This window comes from Schistocerca serialis, unplaced genomic scaffold (genome assembly GCF_023864345.2).
Source record: "Schistocerca serialis cubense isolate TAMUIC-IGC-003099 unplaced genomic scaffold, iqSchSeri2.2 HiC_scaffold_1353, whole genome shotgun sequence".
Classification (NCBI taxonomy): Eukaryota; Metazoa; Arthropoda; class Insecta; order Orthoptera; family Acrididae; genus Schistocerca; species Schistocerca serialis.
Window position 1 is genome coordinate 4,698,848 of NW_026047573.1, and position 19,226 is coordinate 4,718,073.

Sequence of the window (19,226 nt, forward strand, 5' to 3'; positions counted from 1 at the left end):
ACGAGCCCTAAATGCTGTACTTCACATTTTCCCATCCCCAGTGTGTGTCAACCCAGGTCCTTATAATATTGTGTTAACAGGCATATACAAATTTTATCTTAACTGTTAATTTTCTTAGCAAGCCCTGTTGGCCAAGAATGTGACAATTGACTGAAAATTTTGGATTTCACTATTTGTCATAATGAAGCATTAATTTAAATGGCGCTCAGTATCACTGTGTTACAGCATTCCTTCGTACTGGACACAGCTTCCTCATCCGCGGACATAGCAGCAATAGGGTACATGAAAGGAGCCTCCACGAAGATTGAAATGATTTCCGACCAAGATAAGACTTGCAATCGGGCGTACCCCGGGCGTCAGGTTTCTCTGGCGGCTGATCCTTCCGCACCAGAATCATCATCTTCGTCCTTTTCAGGACCACGGTTGACCATCCTATCGGTGAATATAGAAGGTATATCACCACCAAAAGAATAACTGTTACAATAGCTGTGCAGACAAACAAAGTGCGGTGTACTCTGCATACCGGAGACACACAGAAGCTGTGAAATGCGCAGACCAAAGATGAACGGAATGCGACTGGCTACGGAAAGACCCCACGCAAAATACGGAAGTGCTATTTGTCCAACCAGATACACAGATATTATCAGCCTTTACTGAAGCAAATAATACTGAAATCTTAACTTTGGAAATCAAAGGCTGTACAGTCGCATCTGTATACAAACCACCGGACGTTGATCTCAAAATCAATCTACCTGATAGCTTTTATAGTCAACACACGCAAATAGTGACTGGTGAATTCAGCTGTCACAGCACCACGTGGGGCTATGAGCATGATGATGAGAATGGTACAGCATTACAAGAATGGGCGGAAGGCAACCATCTGAGCCTTATACATGACCCTAAGCAACCCGCATTTTTCAATGAGTGGCAGATGGAAAAGTGGATACAACCCCGATCTGATATTTTGCAGCGAGAACATCTCACAACAGTGCATAAAAACTGTCTGCAACCCTATTCCAAATACACAGCACAGACCGTTCATGTGCGAAATCCACGCAGCAGTTAGACCACAGACAGTTCATTTCAGAAGGAGGTTAAACTTCTGGAAAGCCAACTGGCCGAAGTTTACAGAAACTCTGGACGCTGAAATTCCCAATACTGAACCTTCACCTGACTCATATGACACTTTTGTGAGGGCTGTAATGAGGTGCTCCAGAATTGCAATTCCTCGGGGTTGTCGAACATCATACATTCCTGGTCTAACTTCAGAACTCACTGCCCAATTTACACAGTATAAGGTGCTATTCTAAGAAGATCCATTCGACGAGACAATGCTACTGGCTGGGAATAAACTTATTGCATCTCTGAAAGAATCCAAAAGGAATTCTTGGGTTAAAACGACGGAAGAACTTGATCTCATCAGAAACAGTCATAAAGCGTGGAGATTATTGAGACGCTTCAATAATGACCCAACCAGCTCCACATCACACTGCAACATTACTGCAGATCAGATAGCACACAAACTGCTCATGAATGGGAAGGGAAGCTATAGAATCAAAGTTCTGAAAGTACAGCAAGAGGCCCAAGAACAAAAGAGGGATCTGACTCTCCCATTCTAGATATCTGAATTAAACAAGGCTATTAAGATCACAACTGGTAAAGCAGCTGGTCTAGATGACATCCGTATGGAGCAACTAAAGAATTTCGGCCCAGAAACAAGAAAGTGGATCCTGCAGCTTTTCAACAACCGCATGAACCAGTGCCAAATACCAAAGATCTGACGAAAGAGCAGGGTGATAGCTCTTCTGAAACCTGGAAAGGAAGCAAATCGTCCCAAGAATTTCAGACCAGTTAGCGTTTTGAGTCACCTTTGTAAACTGTTGAAACGTATGATTCTGAATAGAATCCTACCAGTAATAGACCCTCTTCTCATGCCCGAACAAGGATTTCCACCAAACAGAAGCTGCACAGGGCAACTTTTGAATCTCACTCAGTTAATAGAGGATGGCTTCTAAACCTGTCGAGTAATGGGCATGGTCTTCATGGATCTCACAGCAGCCTATGATACTGTCCATCATCGATTACTCCATGCAAAATTACACAATAAGATCAAGAACGCCCACCTCGTTAGACTACTCAGCACCCTCCTCCAAAACCGCAGGTTTTTGTCGAATTCCAAGGACAACACAGTCGCTTGAGAGCGCAGGAAAATGGTCTACCTCAGGGAAGCGTCTTGGCTCCACTTCTCTTCAACATTTATACCAACGACCAGCCATTGACCCCAGTCACAAGGAGATTCTTACATGCAGATGACCTAGCCCTTGCTACACAGAGCTCTTGCTTTGAAAGAGTCGAAAGAAACCTGAAAACAGCACTTAGAACACTGTGAAGCTACTACAATCGGAACCAACTCAGACCAAACCCTTCGAAGACACAAGTGTGTGCCTTTCATTTACGGAACAGGGAAGCTAATCGTGAGCTACATATTGCATGGTCACGCATCCCACCCCAGCATCATCACGCACCTAAATACTTGGGAGTCACTCTCGATAGAACTCCGACATTCAAAACTCACTGCAAGAACACCAAAATGAAAATCTCCGCTCAAAACAACCTAATTTGCAAACTAGCGGAGACATTGTGGGAATCACATCCACAGACTATTCGCTGTACTGCAATGGCACTGTGCTTTTCTACTGCTGAATATGCTTCTCCAGTCTGGTACAGGTCATCTCATGAGAGACAAGTAGACATTGCTCTCAACGAAACCTACAGATTGATCACAGGTTGCTTAAGATCTACCCAAACTGATACGCTCTACTGCCTGGCTGGAATAGCGCCACCATGGGTACGCAGAACGGTGGCTTCCAACAAGGAGAGACAAAGTGGAACAGGACAGTGCCCATCCACTGGACGGACATAATCCACCAGAGCAACGGCTGAGATCGCGCAAGAGCTTCCATAACTCCAGCCTTGCCTTCTCTCGTGAAATGGTGAGCTTCTCGGATGTTCTCAGGAAGAAGTCGACGCCTCACCTGCAGACGCCAGAAGCTGAAGAACTACCACCTGGACACAACGAGAGATGGCTGGTGTGGAAATCTTTAGACAGATTACCTGAAGAGATGGGACTTCATAACAGAAATTACGTCTTGTGATTGTGGACAAGAACAAACCACAAGCCACATGCTCCAGGGCCTTTTGTGCCCTATATCCTGCACGAAGATTGATCTCCTGCAAGCCACTCCAAGCGCCTTAGAGGTTGCAAAGTACTGGGCACATGTAATATAAATACAGTGTTTATTGATGTGTGTGGCTACTGTAAATTTTTATGTTTCTGACTCGAAAATAAAATAGCAGCAACAGTTAGCTGCCAGAGGCTAAAGTGTAAAAGCTTTGGTTGAATGACGAAATGTAGGGGGAAATGGCGGTGCTAGTAATTATTCCGGTGTAGGTAAGTCTCAAACAGAGCTCTCTACATGGAACTACTACAACACTGATCTGCATTAAAGTGAGCACAAATTCAGTATGGTTATTGTGCAGGTGTTTGTTTGCAGCCAAGTCAAGATTTTAGACAAGTAAACAACAGAATCAAAATTGAATGAAAAATGGACGGAGCGAGTTCTGTTATAATGTTGTTACATAAATTCTTCAAAGGAAGGAACTTAATGATAAGTACTGACTTATATAGGAAAAACTTTCCAAGATAGGGTTGGACAGTACGAAAGTCTAGCATACATTTCTTGCCATTGTACGTTCAGAGACAAGCATTTATGGGATACGCTGAAGCTTTTTCCTAGAACGAAAACGTAATAAAATCAATATGAAGAACGAAAGAAAAACTAAACAAGTATTCAACTTGCGCCATTTATACAGACACATATTTCTGTTACTCTGTACCATTCTCTCAAAAAATGAGACTAACACTGCTATGCGAAAGTACAGAATCTACTGTGTTTCTACAGTAGATCGGTTTCCCACTTGCATATTCTGTAATTGCTAGTCAGCCCATGCAGTGGAATTAACGTGCAGGCAGTTTTCAGAAAACAGAGCATCTCACAACGTTAACCATAAAGTTAGTAACAGTAAATTACTAAATTTTAAGGAAACAGTACCTGAAGATATTTGTTCCAAAACAGCGAAACTGCGACATCAAGGAGTGTAAAGGGCAGATCAAGAATGTTTGGTTGTTTCGTTGGTTGATTGGGGATGGGCGGGGGAGGCAGGAGGGGACCAAAAAGCAGCGCCATCAGTCCTGTGATCTAAGGTGGCAGAAACAGAGAGAGGGACAACACAAAGGACAGTCAGTCAGTCAAGGAGAAGGTAAAATGGGCAAAGAAAGAGGTTAAAGGTACGAAAGGGCAGCAGGGAGAGGAAAGATCAGGATGGGGTGGGCGCAAACAGAGAGAGCAGGACCATCACAGATACGCAATGCGGTTTGGGGCATCAGCTCCACCACTCATACCATATCATACACCACACCATACCATACCATTCCATACAGAATACCGTAGCATGCGCAATCCCATGATCGTGACATAATGCGGGCAACACCACGAGAAGAAGATCAAAAAAGGGGAATCAAAATGGCAGATAAACCAGGCAAAATGTAGGGGAAAAAAGGGGAGAAGAACCCGGCCACTGTGGAGGCAAGGCCAAGGGCTCCATAAGCAATGTGAACGCTAACAAATGGCCTCCAGTTCCAGACGAATATTCGAAGATTTAAACACCGAAAGACACACCATTTTCGCGAAGAGAACCGAGGACAGATATTACTGTTTTGAGGATCATCTGCTAACACGCAGGACAAGGAAGGTTGGAGGGGATATGTAGTGAGAAGGGCCGAAACGCAGGGGCAATCCAGCAAAATATGGATGACTGTGGTGGACGGGGAGGGGTGCAACTACAAGGTGAGGGGGATTGGGCGCGGCGCTCACTGCTGGGTTAAAAACTACTGGTCAACCTAGTATGGCGAATACGAAATGGCAGATGGTGGAAGACGCCCAATGGGAGAGTTGAAGGAGAGAATGCCATGTGGAGCTACCCCAGGGAAAAAAGGGGGAGAGGTATCAACGTCATAGGTACTAGGAGGGAGTTATTCCCCAGATTGTTTATCTCACACTACAGAGAGAAAATTTATAAGTGGAGGTCAAACTCCAAAGAGGGACCAGAAACACTAAACAAGGAAGGATCAAAAAGAAAAAGCAATGGCAACAAAACTGGAAGGCATACAAAAAACCAGATGGCTCGCCAGGTCAACATACTGTAGGCACAAAAACCAAGAGAGGAAAGAGGGGGCAGAGGGGAAGGAATTAGGACAGGGAGGAAAGGAGGATAATAGGCATGGAAATGCAGAGTGGTAAGGAAGAAAGGGCTGGAATAACTCTGGGTCCTGTGTAAGCCATGCATGAACTCATGATAGAACCCCGAGCCTCAGGGATGGGGGGGGGGGGGGGAGGGGGTAGGGGAGACCATAAATTGAAAACGTGTTTAATAAACAAGAACTCCATACACACATCAAAAAAGATTCGCACCACCTTCGTTCCTAGAGTTCCGGAACATGTACGGAAAATTGGAAGAGAGATCAACATAAACATCATTCTCCCCCCCCCCCCCTCCTTTTTATTGCTCATGAAAACTACACATAGCATGTTGTACCACCATACAGCGAGACCTTCAGAGGTGGTAGTTCAGATTGCTGTGCACACTGGTACCTCTAATACCTAATAGCACGTCCTCTTGCACTGATTCATGTCTGCATTCGTCGTGGCATACTATCCACCAGTTCCTCAGAGATTCCTCAAAGGCGATTTGGCGTAGATCCCTCAGAGTGGTTGGTGGGTCACGTCGTCCATAAACAGCCCTTTTCAATCTATCCCAGCCATGTTAGATAGGGTTCATTTCTGGATAACATGCTGCCACTTTAGTCGAGCGATGTCGTTATCCTGAAGGAAGTCATTCACAAGACGTGCATGATGGGGGGCGCGAATTGTCTTCCATGAAGACGAACGCCTTGGCAGTATACTGCAGATATGGTGGCACTATCGGTCAGAGGATGGCATTCACGTTTCGTACATACATTACAGTGCCTTCCATGACCACCAGCGGCGCACGTTGGCCCCACATAACGCCACCCCAAAACAGCAGAGAGCCTCCACCTTGCTGCACTCCCTTGACAGTGCGTCTAAGGCGTTCAGCATGACAGGGTTGCCTCCAAACACATCTCCGACGATTGTCTCAAGGCATATGGGGCATTCATCAGTGAAGAGAACATGATGCCAATCCTGAGCAGTCCAATCTGCATGTTGTTGGGGCCCATCTGTACCGCACTGCATGGTGTCGTGATTGCATTGATGGACCTAATCATCGCCGTTGGGAGTGAAGTTGCGCATCATGCAGCCCATTGGGCACAGTTTGAGTCGTAACGCAATGTCCTGTGGCTGCACAAAAATCATTATTCAACATGGCGTTGCCGTCAGGGTTCCTCCAAGCCATAAACCGTAAGTAGCGGTCATCCTCTGCCCTTGGGCGGCCTGATCGAGGCATGTCATCGACAGTTCCTATCTCACTCCATCTCCTCCATGTCCAAACAACATTGCTTTGGTTCATTCTGAGACGCCTGGACACTTCCCTTGTTGAGAGCCCTTCCTGGCACAAAGTAACCATGTGGAAGCGACCAAACCGCGGTATTGACTGTCTAAGCATGGTTGGCCTACAGACAACACAACTGGTAGAATGACTAGAACTGATCGGCTGTCGGCCCCCCTCTGTGTAATAGGCGTTGCTCATGCATTGTTGTTTACATCTTTGGGTGGGTTCAGTGATCTCTCTGAACAGTCAGACTGTCTGTAATACAACATCCACGGCCAACATCTATTTTCAGGAGTTCTGGAAACTGTGGTGATGCAGAACTTTGTGTGTACATCGACAGTGAGTAAAATATTAACAACCTAGAAATACACTCCTGAAAATGGAAAAAAGAACACATTGACACCGGTGTGTCAGACCCACCATACTTGCTCCGGACACTTAGAGAGGACTGTACAAGCAATGATCACACGCACGGCACAGCGGACACACCAGGAACCGCGGTGTTGGCCGTCGAATGGCGCTAGCTGCGCAGCATTTGTGCACCGCCGCCGTCAGTGTCAGCCAGTTTGCCGTGGCATACGGAGCTCCATCGCAGTCTTTAACACTGGTAGCATGCCGCGACAGCGTGGACGTGAACCGGATGTGCAGTTGACGGACTTTGAGCGAGGGCGTATAGTGGGCATGCGGGAGGCCCGGTGGACGTACCGCCGAATTGCTCAACACGTGGGGCGTGAGGTCTCCACAGTACATCGATGTTGTCGCCAGTGGTCGGCGGAAGGTGCACGTGCCCGTCGACCTGGGACCGGACCGCAGCGACGCACGGATGCACGCCAAGACCGTAGGATCCTACGCAGTGCCGTAGGGGACCGCACCGCCACTTCCCAGAAAATTAGGGACACTGTTGCTCCTGGGGTATCGGCGAGGACCATTCGCAACCGTCTCCATGAAGCTGGGCTACGGTCCCGCACACCGTTAGGCCGTCTTCCGCTCACGCCCCAACATCGTGCAGCCCGCCTCCAGTGGTGTCGCGACAGGCGTGAATGAAGGGACGAATGGAGACGTGTCGTCTTCAGCAATGAGAGTCGCTTCTGCCTTGGTGCCAATGATGGTCGTATGCGTGTTTGGCGCCGTGCAGGTGAGCGCCACAATCAGGACTGCATACGACCGAGGCACACAGGGCCAACACCCGGCATCATGGTGTGGGGAGCGATCTCCTACACTGGCCGTACACCACTGGTGATCGTCGAGGGGACACTGAATAGTGCACGGTACATCCAAACCGTCAACGAACCCATCAGTCTACCATTCCTAGACCGGCAAGGGAACTAGCTGTTCCAACAGGACAATGCACGTCCGCATGTATCCCGTGCCACCCAACGTGCTCTAGAAGGTGTAAGTCAACTACCCTGGCCAGCAAGATCTCCGGATCTGTCCCCCATTGAGCATGTTTGGGACTGGATGCAGCGTCGTCTCACGCGGTCTGCACGTCCAGCACGAAAGCTGGTCCAACTGAGGCGCCAGGTGGAAATGGCATGGCAAGCCGTTCTACAGGACTACATCCAGCATCTCTACGAACGTCTCCATGGGAGAATAGCAGCCTGCATTGCTGCGAAAGGTGGATATACACTGTACTAGTGCCGACATTGTGCATGCTCTGTTGCCTGTGTCTATGTGCCTGTGGTTCTGTCAGTGTGATCATTTGATGTATCTGACCCCAGGAATGTGTCAATAAAGTTTCCCCTTCCTGGGACAATGAATTCTCGGTGTTCTTATTTCAATTTCCAGGAGTGTACATTCAAGTGTGTTTGCTTTTATAAGTATTGTAGATAACAGACCATACATAAGACACCGAATATAACTAACATTTGTGTGTCCTACCATTACGTTTTTCATTTTTCAACGTAATTCATCGACAAAGAAGGTCAAGTGAAAAAATGTGAGACAACTTACACTTTTGAGCAATATGATAAGATTTCCTAGCAATTAAGAAGAAAACACACAGAAGTACATTTTCCAAGAAATTAACCATGTAAAAGAAATACAGTCATTAAAAACTTAAATACACAGTAACGATGTTCCACAAATGCGAGAGAAGATGCCATGCACTATTTTGAAGATTGTGATATACAGATTCATTTTCCAAAACCTATGGAAATTCTACACAGTGAGGTAAATGTAACCAATTTCCAATGTAAAATTGCATTTTCTCTTAGTTTCATTGAGCAATATCAACGCTGCATATTTTAGTTGTTAATATGTCGATGTCACCCGCCCCCCCCCCCCCCCCCCGTCCCCCAGTATTCACTGAATAATGTACAAAAACACTTACCTCCTCTGCTAACTCCAAGGGCAACATCGTTAGCCTTCTGGACGGTTTGTGTGTAGGGAACTGTAAGAAATGAATGAGCACACATTGTACAATGTAATAATGTAATTTACTAGTAATGTCAGAAATATAATTAACAACACTAAGAATATCCCTGGTGCTAATAAAACAGGACTTCTGAAATTTTTTCATAATTTCACAGGCAAAGCGCCCTCTTACAAAGTCAAGAAACTGAAATATCACAGGATCCGTCGTTTGAACTAAACCCTAACTGCTCAGTCCTCAAAATGTTAATATGCATTTCCTTTTATTGCTCATCTTAATACCGGAGGAACTCATTTCAAAACCACCATAAAATATAACTTCAGTGGCCAAATAATGTGGAACTTCTGTTACAATTAATGAACTATTTACTGATGTGTAAAAATTATTCTACAGTACACAGGAATCTGGTTCCTTGAGTGAATATCATTTAATTTAAAAAAATGTTATGCACTAGTTATATGCACTAATGATACTGAAAATTCTATCCCCAGTGTGTGTCTTATGCGAGTGAAATAAGCTTTGTCTGGGGACAGGATAGCAGCGTATGTTCTAGATTTAGGACAGCCATCTCCAGAGAACAGGATTTAAGGGGACGCGATTTAAAGGGCAACATTATAGCAATGTATGTTTTAGCGAAGATAATCTAACCACTTATTGAACACCCAGCGTCAAATTACCCACTTGGCCAATTTATATTCAAGATCACTCCCCTTCTCACTGGAAACCACTGGGATTTCATCAAGGTCATCCATGGAAACTAACCGCACTCCTTAGGCAATTGTGCGAGTTATATTCAATACCATGACGTTAGTCGATGAGGGTTATTTGATATACTCTTAAAAAACTCGCATGCAACCACTCCACCTCTCCCCCGCCCCCCCCCCCCCGGGGGTCCACAACTCTTTCGTGGACACGTGAGTAGCGAGCACGGGACCCCGAGCTAATGTGGCCCTCCTTCTTTTCCGGGCTGCATACCTTCCCTTTCCGCATCCTTCCCCGTCCGCCGTCTTCGCCCCCCCCCCCCCTCATCTCTGGCTCTTTCCATCCCTTTCTCCCCCTCTGGGAGTATGGTTTGTGCCTACGTCCGGAGACGGACGCTCGAAACTGTTCCAAATTCCTTGCTTTCTATACTTGCAAGTCTTCGTCCTTCCTCTGTCCCTCATTTTTTCCTTCCCTCTTCTTTGCCCTCTTCTCCGCTGCGGCGTTTGAGACCCCTCTTCTTTCCTTTCCCTTTCTCTTTTTTCCTCCCTGTGCGTGTCTGAAGGCCGACCCACGCACTTCCATGCGTAGCCGGTGACGGGGTAACGTGTAATTCCCCACCCCGGGTAGACAGGATTTATCATAGCAAAGCAGTGACCATTTTCTCTAAGTGCAACCATGAGGAACCGTGGTGCGACTGGGAGGGTCTTCGTGAGGTGTGCACCCGTCTGAGGGATTCAAACACCTGACAGAGGGACCAATCGGCAGTATGGGAAGGTATCAGCTCAGGCGACAACCCCTCCCTGGGCCTGGCTTGTACCAGTAGGTACATTCGAACTCTACCTGTCTGCCAAGGCGTGATTGGTTGGATTGAAAGAGGGGGGAAAGGGACCGAACTCGAGGTCATCATACGATTATTCTGAATAAAACAATGCCACATGTGTGAGAACAGAACAAGAGTCAGATAACTCAATACGGAATGAAAGGACGGAGCACAAGAACGATGAATGGCAACAAATATGTAAATGGACAAAAGAGCTCAAGAAAACCAGACAAGCAAAAAACGGGATGAAGAGATTAAAATAACATAGCAGTTTACCATGGCTACTTGACCATGAGAATAAAAAAGAAGCCGGCCACTCTGCAAAACCTTTAAACCTCAACCCTAGAAGCACTAGGGTGGACACAGAGGAACAAAGGACATGTGCTACAACTTAGATCAGACAATAAAACTCACCCTCACAAATAAAACGTAAAACTACATCAGCTTATGAGGCGTTATCAGATAAAATTAGCGGCAAAGAGTCCGGTAACCCAAGATTTCGTCGCTGGACAGTCAAAGTGGGACAGTGCACCAGAATACGGGCCACTGTCAACAGGGTGAAGCACCGACACGCAGGCGGGTCTTCACAGCACAGAAGGTAACCCTGGGTCGCCCAAGCGTGTAAATTACGGAGCCGGCAGACAACCGATTCCCTGTGAGAGACCCACATGGAAGACTTCCACACTTTCAGAATCTCCTTAACGCCACACAATTTATTGTGTGTACTGTGATGCTGTAGGGTTTTTCGGCTTTGGGAGACGGAATGGTATAAGTCAGAATGTGGGTCAGGTTCAGAGATGCCATCTCCAGAAGTGGTTTCCACATAACCTGTTTGGCCAGCCTGTCGGTAAATTCGTTTCTGGGATGCCGACATGTCCTTCGGTCCACACAAACACCACTTAACGACGGCACTGTTCCATGGCATAGATGGATTCCTGGATGGACGCTACGAAAGGATGGCGAGGGTAGCACTGGTCGATAGCTTGTAGGCTGCTCAAAGAGTCAGTACACGAAATAAACAATACCTGTGGCTTCAACGGATATACTGAAGTGCACAAGAGATAGTCACCAGGTCTGCAGCAAATACACTGCAGCCATCAGGAAAGGAATGCTATTCAAAATGGGCTGTGGACGTAGGAGAAACCAACATGACCATCAGTCATCGAGGCTTCGGTGTAAACCACTTAAAAGCCCCAGAACACGACAAGAATCGAGAGGAAGTGACATCAGAGAGCGGCAGGAGTAACTGAGTCCTTAGGGTCATGCATAAGATCCAGACGAATCAGCGGTCTGTGTGTACACCATGGAGGTGGTGTATGCGGATGGACCTGGATGTGAGGTGGTAAAGGGAAGGACTCTAGTTCAGAAGGGAGCCCACACGAAATGCAGTCGTTAGCCTTGACCTGGGCCACCGATGCGGGAGATGAACTGCCGCCGATGGAAAAAGGAGATGATAATTCGAATGCTCAGGAGAACTAAGAATGTGTGCAACGAAAGTGGCGAGCAGGTGTGCACGTCGGTTCTGGAACTGAGGGACTCTGGTCTCCACCAGGACACTGGTCACCGGACTAAAAGCTCCATCGCTAAGCGAATGCCACAGTGGTGCAATGGGTCGAGTACACTCAATGCTGAGGGCGCCTCTGAACTATAAACCACACTTCAGTAATCAAGGTGGGATTGAACAAGGGCTTTGTAGAGCTGCAGCTGAGTCGGGCCATCTGCACCCCAGTTGGTGTTGCTCAGGCAGCGCAAGGCATTGAGATGCTACCAGCACTTCCGCTTAAGCTGACGAAGGTGAAGTAGCCAAGTCAATTGGGCGACGAAAGCCAGTCCTAAGAATCGATATGTCTCTACTTCAGTGAATGGATCGTCATGAAGGTAAGGTTGTGGTTCCTGATAAACAGTACAACGTTGACAGAAGTGCATGACACACGACTTAGCGGCCGAAAACTAAAAGCCATGGTCAAGAGCCCATAACTGCGCCTTGCAGATGGCTACCTGTAGGTGCCGCTCAACATCACCATAACTGATGGAGCAGTACGAAATACAGAAGACGTCTGCATACAGAGAGGGTGAGACAGGCGGCCCTACAGCTGCTGCTAGACCATTAATGGCCAATAAAATTACTGATACACCCAATACAGAGCCCTGCGGGACCCTGCTCTCCTGGTTATGGGGGGGGACTATGGGAGGCAACAACTTGGACACGAAAGTACTGAGCGACAGGAGGGCCTCGCAGACCCCACCCGTATGATGTGGCAAGCATATGATGGCGCCAGGTGGTTGCATTAGCTTCGTGTTGGTCAAAAAAGATGGCAACAAGGCGTAGGCGTCTGGAAGAGGCTGTTCACATGGCATACTCGAGAGAGACAAGATAATCAGTGGTAGAGCACCCCTGGCAGAAGCCGCCCGGACATGGAGCCAATAGGCCACGTGATTCCAGGACCCAAACCAACCGTCGACACACCATACATTCCAGCAGCTTACAAACATCGTTGGTAAGGCTGATGGGCCGATAGCGATCAATATCCAGCGGGTTTTTACTAGGTTTGAGCACCAGATCGTTAGTACTTTCCCGCCACTGCGATGGAAGGACGCCATCGCAACAGAACGGGTTGAAGATGACAAAATGATGCTGCTTGTAGCCAGATGAGAGATGTTTAATCATCTGGCTGTGGATTCGATCGGGCCCAAGAGCTGTGTCGGGGCAATGTGTAAGGGCATTTGGGAGCTCCCACTCTGTAAATGGGGCCTTATAGGATTCACTGTGGTGTGTAGTGAATGAGAGGACTCTCCCTTCCAGCCGCTGTTTGAGAGTGCGAAAGGCTGGGGGTTAGGTCTCTGACATCTCCGTCCAGACTTGGAAGAGGTACGTGTTTACCATTGAGTGCCATAGTCACCTTCCCAACACTTCTGTTTCCGTCTTTTCATGAACTGGTATACACGGACATGAAGCCACTTAAAGGCTATCAGATGCTCTAGGGAACAGCTGACGCCGCTATAGAGCTTTCCAACGCTCAGTAGTTGCCTCAGTGACATCTGGCGATCTGCAAGGACTGTCTTTCACTGGGGGCACTCTAAAGAGCGAGAGATCGCGTTTTCTACACCAGAAACGATTGTGGTAGTAACATCTATGTTACCATGTGGGGGAGAGTCAATGGTGAGAGCAGAGGTGAAAGTTTCCCAGTTCTCCTTGTCTGCCCATCTGGGAAGGCATCAGTGGACCTGACGCTGGGGCAGCGACAAGATGGGGAAGTGGTCACTACCACACAGGTTGTCATGTGCTCTCCAGTGGATAGATGGGAGAAGTCCTGGGCTGCAAACTGATAAATCAATGGTCGAGTAATTATGTAGAGCTACACTGCCTCGGCCAGTAAGGATGGCGCCACCCCACAAGGAGTTATTGGCGTTAAAATCTCCCATGAGTAGGAAAGGTTTAGGGAGTTGATCAATCGGAGCAGCAAATACATTCAGGGGTACTACACCATCTGGAGGAAGACATACATTGCACACAGTTATTTCCAGCATCATCCATATTCTGACAGCCACGGCTTCAAGAGGAGTTTGAAGAGGCACAGGTTCACTGCAGACTGAGTTTAGGACATAAACGCAAACTCCAGCTGACCTATTTTAGTAGCTATAGTTCCTGTAATATCCCTTACAGATGCAGAGGGAAGGAGTCTGCATTACAGGGAACAATGTTCCCGGCAGCAATGCAGGAAGCAGGTGTAAAGCTTAACACTTTCTGTAGCTCAGCCAGGCAGTGGAAGGAACCACCGCAATTCCACTGAAGGATGTCGTCATCGTGAGACTGGGAAGGCATGAAACATTCAATGAGGCAGTTTATCCCTCAGGGTGACCTGCTGCCACCAAATGTTTGCCTGAGCAATCTATATCCATTGTGTCTAAGGGTCCGGCGAGATCCAGGTCCGCAGCAGACGCCAGAATCTCCACCCCACCCCACCCTTAGCCACAGAGCTTGAGGTGACACCCACACCACTGCTACCGACAAGTTTCTTGTTCTTGGGGACTTCTTTTTCGATTTCTCGCACTTTTCTTTGGGTTTCCCTGGCTGGGAGAACTTCATTGAATCAGTCTTCAGGACTGATGATGAGCATGAATCCCTACGTCCAGCGGCTTTTGGGATCTTCAGCCTCTGGCAGGTGTCATCTTCCCCACTAGCAGAAACCTGGGATGGGAGTCACCCAAGGGACATCCTTCCTAATGAGAAGAGCCAAAAAATCCTTAGGCTTCTCTGCCTGAGAAGTGGGGACTGAAATCCCCGATGATTGGGGGTTGTTGCTCCTGATGTAGGTGGTGCGGGAGCAACAGGGAGGGAAGTGCCCCCCACCATCAAGGGGGCAGGTGCACTCTCTGTTCTGAGAGGCGACAGGAATTAGAGGACCTGATGGGGCGATAACCGTTATCGAAGTGGCGGCAAATGAGGTGGTCATAGCCACAGGATGTAGGTGCTCAAATTTCCTCTTAGCCTCAGTGTAGGTCAGTTATTCCAGGGTCTTTTAGTTCATGATTTTCCTGTCTTTCTGTAAAATCCTGCAGTCTGGCGAGCAAGGTGAATGATGCTCTCCACAGTTGACAGATGGGAAGGCCAAGATGAAGGCACTGGTGGCAACTTGGTTATCCCTCAGACCCCGATGGACGTGCTGGACGAAATGAACACATCACCCTCTAAATTTGGGTGTAGCTCATCATCAGACTGCACAAGAAGATCCTATGGGATATAATAACCAGAACCACATCTCAGCTCTCATGAGGCATCTTGGTAACAAACAGTCCCCATCTTGCCACAAGCAAATAACGCCTGTGACTGGGTCAGTTTTGATAAAAACACCATCCTCTGCCCAAAGCGCATTTTGGACAAGCCCTTCGCCTCCCCATACTTGTTCTCCAAATGCTCCACATAAAACTGAGGCTTCATGCACACTAAAGATTCCCCTTCAACTCTTGTACATATGAGATACCAGGATGAATAAGCTTCACTGCCATCCTTAGCCTCCCATAGTGTGGCCAGGAAGAGGAACGCCTTGGGGTCATATTTCTTAGTATTAACGTTACTTCGTCCGCTTAGAGTGTGCTGGCGGCGGAGCACCAGCAAGAGATGTCGTACTAAGCTTCATGCAATCTGCCCTGATCCCCCCCCCCCCCACTCCAACCAGAGGCCCTTCCCATGGGCGCCACCCAGCCACAGCAGAGGCCACCTGGCAGGATAGCTCGATGACCCAGGGTGACAGACATCTACTCCTTGGCATACATGGGGAATTAACGGCACAGGCATCAGCAGAGCGATCCCTGTGTTGTCAGGGGCTACAACCAACAGGGTACATGGCGGCCCCACCACAATGGACTAGCTACTATGGTGGATATGAGGTGCAAAGAAGTCCATTGTCAGCATCAGCACAGAAAGTGACACTGCATAGTGCATGGTGGAAAACGCACCCAGGAAGGTTTCCTTGCCCAATAGTTGGAGAATGGTCGGGACTGCAATGCGACGACGAGAATGTGGACTAAAGATGTCAATGCATGATTGAGTCAATCACCATGTAAGGCGTCTTTCCCCAAGTGGTTCGCTCTTCGGGAAAATTTTAAAAAAATGGAGGCGAAACCCCACCGGGGACCATCACTTAAAGGCCGAAAGGTCTTCTCTTACGACAGGCAGGAATACCTCGGGCTATTCTAATCCCCAGACTCGCAGGGGGGCCAAGGCATGGAAATTACACTTTATCAAGTCACCTGTTACGCGTCAGACGCATGGGATGGCCTTAAACAGTGCACTGGGAGGAAGAAAAAAAGGCGAATCTCAAATGTCGAAGCAGAGGAATGGTATGAGATGGGGAATGAAGAAAGCAAAAAGGAACAAAAAGCAGTGGAGAGACTGTTCTGCATTTTCAGTAGTGGACATCAGAGCACACTCCCAAAAACATCCCACAAGGGAGTATGAGAAAGAGTAGCAAAAGGATAGACATGTAGCACAGAAGGGGAAAGATGCTGCAGTGGCTGGGGGCACCGTAGTAGCCAAGCACAAGCCGGCCAAGGAGCATTGAGGCCCCTTGGGGGAGGGGGGGGGGGGTGAAATGCACATTGAATACATTGTAGATGCACACTGGACTCGCATTCGGAAGGACGACGGTTCAATCCCGCGTCCACCATCCTGATTTAGGTTTTCCGTGATTTCCCTAAATCGCTCCAGGCAAATGCCGGGATGGTTCCTTTGAAAGGGCACGGCCGACTTCCTTCCCCATCCTTCCCTAACCCTATGAGACCGATAGCCTCGCTGTTTGGTCTCTTCCCCCAAACAACCAACCAACCTACATTGTAGATAAACAGCACTGCAGCAATGAATGCATTTGAGGTCAAAGTTGTTATTGTTGCAGGTGCTTCTCCAAGTCTGCAGATGATAGTCTGATGCTTAATTACTTAGTTTTCTTCACCAATTGCACCTCTGAGTGCAACTAACACACAGAACTATGGGGGGTTGGGGGAGGGGGTAGAAGAGGAACAAAAGTACATACCTATAGGACTACTGGACTCAAATTTACCACTTGCTAGCGCCTTACAAACGAGTATTTCCATTATGTTTTAATATCTGCTGATTCTATTGGCACTATTGATGATGCTGCTAGCAAGTGTGTGTGTGTGTGGGTGTGTGTGTGTGTGTGTGGGTGTGGGTGTGGGTGTGGGTGTGTGGGTGTGGGTGGGTGTGTGTGGGTGGGTGTGTGTGTGTGGGTGGGTGTGTGTGTGTGGGTGGGTGTGTGTGTGTGGGTGGGTGTGTGTGTGTGTGTGGGTGTGTGTGTGTGGGTGTGTGTGTGTGGGTGTGTGTGTGTGGGTGTGTGTGTGTGGGTGTGTGTGTGTGGGTGTGGGTTACAGCTTACGGACTCGCAAGAGGTTATCAGCACAGTACCCTTACACACATTATAGCAAACGAACGTGGAAAAATTATTAAGACGCGATCGTACACACTAGGACAACCGGAGATAATAGGTGCTATACAGGAGACTAAAACACGCTTAAAACGAGATGAGAGCTAAACGGAAAGCAGAGGAAAATATGTCACTGATTGCCCACTTACTTAAAATATGGGCGAGCCAGTCACCCTGTGAACATATTAAAACCACCTCCCTAAAATCGCGGTAAAAACGTTGGACGAATCACAAACTTTAAAACTACCCACATTCATTTGATTATTACGTAGAATAGACTGCAAATGCGTCAGCAAATCAGCTGCGACCTGGTCTGAAAATCAAACGTAGTCCAATAAAATGTGGCGCACAGTGATGTGTACGCCACAAGCGCCACACGTTGGAGGGTTATCTCGCTGGAGCAAGATGCCATATTTCATAGGGCTGTGGCCCATTCAAAGACTGGTGACGAGGACCTCACTACCTCAATGTGGCTGGAAGGAGGTACGCCACAGCCATGTTGTGGGATTTACTACACAGAGGTTATTGTTGCATCATTTGGAGTGTGAGTGGTTGGAAGTGACCAAGACTCTCTAGCTTAACAGCGAGGAGATACCGTATAGAGGGATGGCACACTGAAATACCTGATCAAGCTACGCCTCATTGGCTACTAGATCCGCCGTTTCATTCCCCACAATTCTCATGTGCTGGTACCCAGCAGAATAACACCACCTTCCCCAGTCGTTGTAGATGTAGGAGTGCACTTTGGATAGGCTAGACTACTTTATCTGCTGGGTACAAACGTTTCAGCGAATGAAAGGGACTAAGAGAATCGGATCACACAAACAATTTAAACAGGCTTGAGACAGCCTTACCATGAGAACACAATCCAGGAAAACAGAACAACCAAGAGAATTCCGTTTCAACCAATCCATAAATAACAGCTTCATAGTCGTGATAATCAGATAAAATGTCAGAAAACATCAGAAACGAAAGCAGGAGACCAATCTCTCTTGTCATCAGAAATCTAAAATCACTCTGGGCCTGTCCAGTAACCAGGTTGGGAGACGGTTAAAACCCTGGATTTTGGGTTGTACTTGCAATGTGTGCTCCAGTCACTTGGCGTGGAGCAAGTGGATCCCAAACGGCATTGTGGCTCGTGGACTGTTGGAAAAAGGACGTTCCAGAGGCAGACTGGCAACAGTATGGCGTGTGGGTGAAGTCAGTTGCAATGAAATTACATGCCTGATGCACCACGAGACGCTGCCACCAGATGGTAAGTGGCAGTTCCCCCGCCTCACCCCAAAGTCTGGGTATTGCACTGGTCCTATAAGTATCTGTGGCCAGCTGTAGCCTTTTATAGTGGACACCATCAAGGATCTACAAATAAGGCCTCACCAATCCATAAACGGTGCAGCAATAGTTCAGGCACAAAAGCTTGAAACTGGAGGACACACACTATGTCCACTCCCCAAGACCTCTGGCTAGGGCACTTTAAGATTTTCAGTACCTTCAGGGCTCTAGCTTTCAGGTCTCTCGGGTGTGGCAATTACTACAATTTGAAGTCAAAAACAGATTCCCAGAAACCTCACTGAGTCTTTAAAATTTAGCATGGTGTCTGTAATATGCAAGGCAGGAAATTTAAAAACATCACACTCGTGAACTTATCTGCAGAAAACTCACCTCCACACTGTCAGTTGTTACTGGTGGCTCGCTGCTGCAACACTGGAGGAGAAACAGAAAACAGCAAAATTGTCCGCAAATAAGGAACACTGTACAGGAATCCTTACCCCAGATGTGATACTGCTTATGACTGCCGCAAAGAGCT